The sequence below is a fragment of the Marmota flaviventris genome, chromosome 8 (assembly GCF_047511675.1).
Source record: "Marmota flaviventris isolate mMarFla1 chromosome 8, mMarFla1.hap1, whole genome shotgun sequence".
NCBI classification, from domain to species: domain Eukaryota; kingdom Metazoa; phylum Chordata; class Mammalia; order Rodentia; family Sciuridae; genus Marmota; species Marmota flaviventris.
The window spans coordinates 57272820-57282074 of record NC_092505.1 but is presented as its reverse complement, the minus strand read 5'-3'; positions in this window follow the sequence as shown (position 1 = coordinate 57282074).

The window sequence follows — 9255 nt, the reverse complement described above, 5'->3', positions numbered from 1 at the left end:
AAGCTTATAAGCTATAGGGAGGTTCACGATTCAAGTGAAGATGGGAAAAATTAATCCAGGTAGGTTAACCTATCATCTGAGTGGAGGATGGTTGGAAGTGGATAGAGAGGTAGTAGACCTAGAGAGGAGGACAGAGTTAAAGTGCTCAGTGGAGGTTACTGAGAATACTGCCGCCTACAACAGTAAAGCAGCAGCAGATCAGGGGACTGAGCAATGGTATTGGGGGATTAACTGAAGATGGGAAATGAAGAAAAGTATCACACTGCTGTCCTCTAACATGTGCAAACCAGGAGATCTAGAACTACAGAAAGATAAGATGTGAGAATCTTCCCAGTTCTTAAAACAATTTTATTTTCTCCCTAGGACTTCAAATAATGAAACAAATTATTATGCTAAAAGAAACCCAGGTCGACAATCCATTAATTACCCAACATCTCTCTCCACTGTACTGTGGGTGGGACCAGGGGTTTAATAATCGGCATTTAGTCAGACAAACTTGGTTCTATTTCTGTATACCAGGATTCAATCAAACAAAACAAACCTGCTCCACCGTATGAGATAGGGCAAAGAGCAAAGGATTAGAGAGTGCCAGAGTTCTCGTCCCAGCTCTCAAACATTCCCCTGTCCCAGTCCAAGACACAAGATTTCCCTATCTGTACAACTGGCTGAGAGGGGAGGACAGAGGATGGGAGTTCTGCCTGTGTCCACAGAGCACTGGGATTCTGGGGAGGTACTTCAGGAGCCTCCAAGGGGGCAAGGAGAAGCTGAGTGGGCAGTCTCTTATCTATCACCTGTGTCTATCACAGAGAAGCTCTGCTATCTATCACACCAGATTCCATGAAGTCTGTGGAATAATCCACTCCTCTTCCCCACCATTCAGGGGAGATTACTAGTCTGGATATTCTCTTTCCAAGGCATCTAAAGATACCTTAGGGATACATTTTCTGATTTCCCAAAACATTACAAGTTAATAACTGGTGGTTCTATAAGGTAACACCACTCTACAATGTTAAAAATTTTCACAAAAGCACAAATGACGCACATCCTTTTAGAATCTGGAGGTAGGGGACAGGAATAAACTTTCATTCCAAGAATAAACTTTGAGGTTGGGTGAAGGCAACCAGAGATATTAGCAAATAATGCAAGAGCTACAGGTACTTTCACCTTATCTTAATATTTTGCACTAAGGAGCAGGTATCCAGGCATCATTTGAGTGATAAAAATGTATTTCTAAAGAAAAAAATTCAAAGAATTAAAAAAATTTAAAACAAAACCCACCCACCTCTGTCAGCTAATTTTTCCGTAGCTCAGAGCATGAGGACTGTGGTAACTTCACAAGACTCCCTGACCTCAGAACCTCCATCAGGGCCCCAAGCCACACTAACCAATGAGTACCTAAACCAGACACCATTATACTAGTGGCCTATACTTTGCAGTTGTGGGAATCTGAATGCTAATCAGAGAGCTGGGATGACTCTTCTTTGAAAACAGAAGAGAACAGGTGATGGACCACAATGAACACACTCTAATATAGGATTTTCCAAAATACATATTTACTGGAAATGAACTTACTGGATTTTTCTATTTAATAGTTTTAATGTCAGGATTAATTTATATGAATTTAAACATTTGATATTATGATTTTTATCTGACACGGTAACAAGAATTTTGTGACCCTTTTGTTTCTTTTTTATAAACCTTGCCTATGTGCATATATGTCCATTGTAAACTGCATTTAGCTGGGAATAGTGAAAAACATATGAAGAGAAAGAAAGGAAGCTTGATTTTCAGTTTGATCTCAAGAGACATTTGGGGAGGTTTGCTTTAAAAGTAAAGAAAGAAATGGGAACAGAAAGAATGGACTCATTCCTAATATTTCTTGAGTGATGACCATGCTATAGATGCTGTGCTTGATCTTAATCCACCTGATAAGAGGTGACTTTATTGGGTTTGCAGGGGGCTACTTAGTAGAGGTTTATCTGTTTTCCAGATAAAGGGAGTTTAATTAATTTACCTAAGTCGCAGTTAACATGAGGTAGATTCTGAGTTCTAACCTGATAATCATCGCTACAATTTGGATCTGCAGTGTCACCAAAGGCCTAGATATTAAAGGCTTTGTCCCAGCTTGGTGCCATTGGGAGGTGATGGAACTTTTAAGAGGTAGGGCCTAGTGGGAGGTCTTAGGTCACTTGGGGTATGCCCCTGAGGGGTTATTGGGACCCAGATCTCTTTCTCTTTCTCTCTTTGCTCCTGACTGCATGTGGTGAGCAGCTTCTTTCACCAAGCATTCCCACCATGGTGTGTTGCCTTGTCACAGGCTCCAAAGCAAGGGGGCCAACTATGACTGAAACCTACAAAACTATGAACCAAAATGAAACTTTCCTTTTTTTTTTTTGTACCAGGGATTGAACCCAGTGGTGCTTAACTACTGAGCCATATTCCTAGCCTTTTTTTTTTGTATTTTATTTAGAGACAGGGTCTCACTTGCTTTAGGATCTCACTAAATGGCTGAGGCTGGCTTTGAACTTGCAATCCTGCTGCCTCAGCCTCCCAAGCCACTGGGATTACAGGCAGGCATGCACCACTGTGCCTAGTCTTTCCTATTTTTTAAGTTGATTATCTTAGTTATTTTGTAACAGTGATGAAAAGCTGAAAAACAGAGTCATCTCTCTGTTCATTTTCTTAGCCACAGGGGAAGGAGGAGTTAATTTCTTTAACATTAGATTTAAACAACCCTACTTGGTCCTAAATCGAGTCTACTATTATCACCAGACTGATATTTATTATTCTTGCTTTGTGTAGGCACTGAACAAAGTGCCTTAAAATTTCATTTTAATTACACATCACAAAAACCTTTCATATGCTATTGTCATCACTGTTTACTGGAACCTTGAATAATTTTGTAAATTGCCCAGAGAGTCACATAAACATTACTGATGGAAAACCACATTAAATAGATGAGTGTAGTTTTATTTACATTTATATATATATATATATATATATATATATATATATATATATATATATATATATATATTTTTTTTTTTTTTTTTTCAGGGAAAATATCTGCCAAAATAGCTATTTCCCCTCAAAGTGTTGGAGTTAAAGTTGAAATCTTAAATTCTCATTTATGAAATGAAAGTGGACTTAGATGTTCATTTTAGGACTTTCTTTCTTTTGGCACTCTCTTTTTCTAAAACATATCATGCAGACAGGCTTCCTTTTAAGGCACATCAGGCAAATACAGCAGTCTGTGTAATTGTACTACTTCAGTGTCTGAGCTACTAATACCTTGTGGCAGGTGCACAGAGATTTTAAGTCCCTGACCATTTAGCAAGCTGGTTACTCTAAGAATATACTCTTTGGTTATAATCACTGTATTTGAAAAATGTTCAGTGTTCAATATTGTTCATTAGAGTTAGATAGCTTTTTAAAACATTATGCTGATGATTTAAGGACTGGGTTAATACCCTACAGGGATTTTCATCTGTAAGACTTCTTTTCTTGTTTTATTGACCCAGGTAACTGCTGTTTCTAAAATCCTAACTGTGAGAATGAGATTCCCAGTGGAAGGCGAGAGCAGACCTCTATTTCTCTGAAAAGAGAGCTCAGATAACTTCTGAAGACCCCAGATTTGTGGAGTTTGAGATGAACATGCAGAGCACTGAGAAAAGACTGTGAGCTGTGGATTTTTCTGAATTTGCATTCACAGTCTAAGTTGGTGACTGCTCTAGTGGAATTTTGGGTACTTAAATCTAGGTGAGGTTTAGCCCATTTTCTTAAGCACTGTGGGTGTCCAATATCTTGTCTAGTGAGTATCAGACAATATATAAGAACTATATTCTCCAGAAAACCTTGTAAGCCAGATGGCCTTGGCAATACTAACTTTCTGTTTTTCTTACCCTCTCCCAACCCTCCCTTGCTTTTATTCTTAGCATTAAGTTTAAGTTATTGTAGAATCCTGTCTGGGTGAGATTTGGTTACTCCTGAGCACAGCTTCTGTCCTATCAATCCTATAAAAAGGAAATTCTGCCTACATGGCCATATTACATCTTTCTTTCCCCTCAAAAAACATACCATTCTCATATTGGTCTATGAGCAAATTCTGAGCTAAACTTCCACTGACAACTTAAAGATAAGTGGTAGGGGAAAAAGGTAAAATGATATAAAACAGGGTGGAACTTCCAAGGGAACTTATAATTCTTGTTCGCAAAGTCACACCTACACCTAAATTTGAAAAAGACCAGAAAAGCCTGCACATTCTGTCACCCAGCTACCCTTTCCTACCTGGTGCATGCTTCAATTCTATTTCCAGAGCCATACCCAGACACTCAAAATCATGCTTTCCAAAGTAGAGAGGGAGTTAGTGTGGAGGTTGAAGCTGGGCACCTGAAGGAGAGTTAACAAGCAGGGGTAAAGTTAAGGAAGTGAGTGGTTACAGAGTAGGAAAGTGGCACTGAACACTGTTAGCAAAAAGGCACATGTTGGGGTCCTATAAAATAGGATTCTGTCAAACATTCCTTCATATGCTGATGAAATGCACTTCTGGGCCAATATGGTCGCTAGTATATCTATAACCAAAAAGCAAGTACCAGATGAACGGGGAAAGTAATTAGGAATTTTAGGAATGGTGCTTTTTTCCCTCTTATCACTTTAGCTTTAAAGATCAAGAATAGATCTGGAGGGAAAGTCCAAATGCTCTGGATTTCTTTTGGAAGGACCTGGGCTAATAAAAGAGGAAAACAACAGGTTGCTACAGGCAGAAACTCGATCCAGTCCCTGCGCGGAGCACCGCCAGAGCGCAGTCCAGGCTTCCACTGCTTGCTGGTGGCCAGTTCTGCAAGGCCAAGCAATGGCTTCCTGTCTCCCTGGGCCCAGAGTGGGTCCCATTTTTCCACGGCTCACCTGCTGGGAGCCAGGTGAAGAGTAGCAGCCAAGACGGAGGCAGCTCTGAGCCCATGCTGACTCCTTTCTGGCCCTTTCAGCTCAGGGGTTTCAGGACTCTGTGTCTTTCTTCATCGGCCGCCGCCCAGGACGCTCATCTCCAAAGAATCCCCTCGGGTTTCCCCTCACCAGGCGCCGCTCGGTGGGAGGGCAGGCTCTGGTCACCCGGCAGGTGACACCCGCTCATCCGCACCTGCTGCGCTCCCGGAGGCTCCGCCCTGCACCTGGCCAGGCAGCGGTTTCCTGCTCCGCCCCCGGCTCCCGGAGGACCTCGGGCACCTGCCCTACCTGGCGCCCCCACCCACACACCTCCGGCGCCGCAGGCTGCCTGGTGACTCTCCTTCCCACCAAAGACTTCTCCTGCCACTGGCCCCGCCCGCCTTGCAGAACGTTGCCATTTTCCTCCAGACTTTCATCAGCAATCTCACATCTTGCAAACTTCTCCCCTGTCTTTCTAGAATTATGTGGATAAAACTTTCTAGGGTGTGTTTCCTGTGTTATATTTCCGTCCCCTCCTCTATGCTTAGAAAACTTTCTCTCCGCGACACAAACACTAATGAAATTTATGTGGGATGTATATTCAAGTTTTCTGGAAACTAAAGATCTTAGAAAGTGAGGTGTGAACCACAGACATAAACAATTTTCCACGATTGTAAAATTAACAGATGCTCATTATAGAAAAAGTAGAAAAAATGTAATGAAACTTTAATAAAACAGCCCTCTCCCACCATCCATAGGTAGGCATCACTAATGTGCCCCCGCCCCGCCCCCGCCCGCATCCTTCCTTGCTCTCTGCTGCTCTCCCAAGGTCAGGGTTTTGACTATTGAACTTACAAAGACAACTAGGTCTCTTTACCGCAGGCCACCTAGGATGGAATCTCAGTCTCTCTTCCTAGTAGGGACCCACAGGAAATGCAAAGGGGAGAAAGGCAAACTTGCCTTTGGGAACCAACCAAACAACAACATTAACTTGCAAAATCACAGATAACTCTGGTTGATGAAAGTAGAGAGCAAGCATTTTATTTTATTTTATTTTTTGAGAGAACACTGATATATTAGTTTATTTCTCTTTTTCATAAGTCTTCAGAGTAGAGAGAAAGCCACCATTTGGAGAACTACTGACCATAAAAATTGTATTCCAAGATCTTTGAAGAAAATACTGCTACAGTTAGGAATTTGAAACTTTCTGAATCACCAAAAAAGGAATAAATACAGAAACAAAAAAGATGACAAAATGACCATCAAAGAGACATTGAATATTACTTTCAAATTTTGATTAAGATATTATAAAATAATTTGCTTCCCATTCCTTGTTCCTCTTTGAGCTCTATTTAATGCAAGTCATACCTAGTCAATAAACCTCCAGGCAATATGTCATTAATATATCTTTGGGTATTATGTCTTAAAGCATCATACATGTTGAATTAAACATCCAGCAACACAAGCAACATGAAGACTTAGGAGATGATCAGCCCTAGAGAAAGAAGCCCTGGCTAACCTTTCATCATTTTCTCACATAAGAAGTTTGAGTTCACAGAAGCCTGGGTGGCCACTGACTGGTCTCCATAAAAGAAATGACCCTGTTTTTAATCATGGCTTTCCAAAGTTACTGTGTAACAGTCACATGGCTTCCCTGATAAATCAAGGGAAGCTCAGATTCAGTCCAGGTTGAAGGTAACACAGCACTAGGGGAATATAATCAAACAACAGTGAGGTTAACACTAGGAGAGCAAGCATTTTAAATACCTATCTCTTATCAGTGCTTTCTCATTGACTCTGCTCCCCCTTTGTAACAAACACAACCACTCCCATAACCTTTTTTTTTTTTTTTAAGAATAGAATTATAAAAATATGTTAAACAGAGTTTCAGGAGGCTCCCCTCTGGTCACTACTTTAGAAATCACTATTACTTCTCCTAAGCACATTTCCTGCCCTGCTCTGCTGTGAAGGTCCTCTTTATTGGTGCTGCTGGTGTCTTTCATCTCAGCTCCATTCAGAGGGACATGCTTGTCCTGGATCTGACTCAAAGTCTCAACTCACCCCTCCTCCCCCACCCCCACTCCTGGGTCTGTCTCTGGTTCCCACAATAGGCCTCTTCACTTTAAATGTTTTTCTTGTTGTCTCTCCCAGAAAATAGGAAGTAAATTCAGGAAGTGTGTGGCCAAAAGCAGATGGTCAAGTATGTGTAAGAGACTTTAGATCTGCCATGATAGGATCCCAGCACAGCAGCAGCAGGAGGAGGGCAGTGTGTGGGGTGGGGGGGCTGGTTTAACCCCCTGGGGGGATTCTGCACATAAACCCAGGAACATTGTATTTGTTTGGATGTCTGTGATGTTGAGCCTTCTCCTTCTCCCACTTACTTCCCATACCCTTCAGTCCCTGCTTTGATATAAATGCCACTCTGATACCCATCAAGCAATTATTTCTCCATGTTTGTTCCATGGAATGGTAATTTCATGGAATTTTAAGAGTTTATTTTAAAAAGTGTTTTAAGGTCAAATCAATTTGAGAAAAGCTGGATTAAACTAAATGAATCAAAATTTCAGGACTTACTAAACCCTTGGAGTGTTACTGAATGTTTGAATCTCCAAGGGAATATGGCATGCAGCATCACTCAAAACCCTTTTCTTACAGATATTTTAGGGCAGATGTTCTATAGAACACATTTTGTGAAATTCTGGTGTTCTAAACCAAACATAATTGAGATAAGTTGGAAAATTAGGTAGAAATAAACAAAATGACTTTAATCAAGTACTAGAATTGCCTTATTTTTCTCTTAGGAATTACTCAGTTGAATTATTCAGTTGAATACCTCTGTGGCTTTTCTTGGTGAACACTTAGGTTAATTTTATTTCAATCTGCTCTCTGTCTACTATGTGCATCTTTATTCTTCACAATTATTATGCACCATGTGCCATGCAGTAAGCTTAGAGCTTCGCATGCATTAGCTCATCAAATTCCCACAATAGAACTTATGCTAAAAGGGCTGTTATTATAGATGTGAAAACTGAGATGACAAAGAGATAACTTGCCCAAGATCACAAAGCTAGTCGGAGGTGGAGTACTGAGTCTAGGTGAGACAGTCTGATTCCAGCTTAGCTATCATACCATTGACCCTTACCTCTGTGTGTCTCAATCTGTGTTCATAGCTGGCCAACTCTATCAGTGTATGTTAATATAGGTTTTTCCACTTGTATCATTCAGCTCTACATAAAGGAAATCCCAATTCCAAGCCTTAAACTCTCTTGAGTCAGTTATTCTTCCAACATTGCCATTAGTTCAATCAAGATTAAGTAAGAGTATTTATTTGGCTCAGAACAACAGACAGTTGTCTCATTGCTAGACATAGAAGTAAAAAAAAAAAAATTGCTTGACCAGCTGATAGTGAGAGATAACTATTCTCATATACAAATTAATAATAATAACAACCATTTTTTGTATGAATCCTCTCAACAACATTGTTAGGCAGTGAGCTATCATTGTCCTTATTTTATAAAGGAGAAACTTAGGCACAAAGTTTTAGTAACTTATCCAAATTTCCTAAGTTTATTGGCAGCAGAGCTGAGATGCAAACTTAGGCAGTCTGTCTGCTGAGGTACCCTTAATCACCACCCTGTCTATACTATGCTTCTGTGTGTTGACTGAGCCAGAGACTGACTACCAGTACTGTGCTGTGATCTCATTATTTATTATTATACTTCTTAGTTGAAACTTAATCCATGAATGTTGCTGAATACTGTGTGGTTTCTGAGTACTGGGCATATGCCTTTGTATTTAAAGAATGTAATATTCACTCATTTCTGAGTGTATTGAGCAAAAATGGAAATTATTTGTTAGACCCACAAGAAAGTGAAGAATCATGTAAGTTAAAATCATGCACCAGGCACTTAAGACTAATGGAAGGCAAGAAATGAGAATAGTTAACTAATGCTAGCAGACTTGGACTATGTCTTATGTATTTTTATATGCCCTGCATTTGTATAGTACCTGACATAATAAATAACACTCAATAAATATTTGTTTAGCTCTTTATCAATAGTTCCTAGAGGAAGTAGCATCTGATCTGGGTTTGAAAATGAGTCTTACTTTGTAAGCAATCCAAGAAGAGAGAGATCAGCATGCAAAAAAAAAAAAAAAAAAAAAAATCACGGCACCAAGGAACAGCACAGCTGAACTATAAGTGCTTCAGTTTTGCTAGAGTAGTATGATAGAGATCTAGCTAAGGTGAATAAAAGGCCTTGTCTGACCAGCTGGAGAACTAAGGCTTCATACAATAGACAATGAGGAGCCAATGAAGCATTTTAAGTTGGG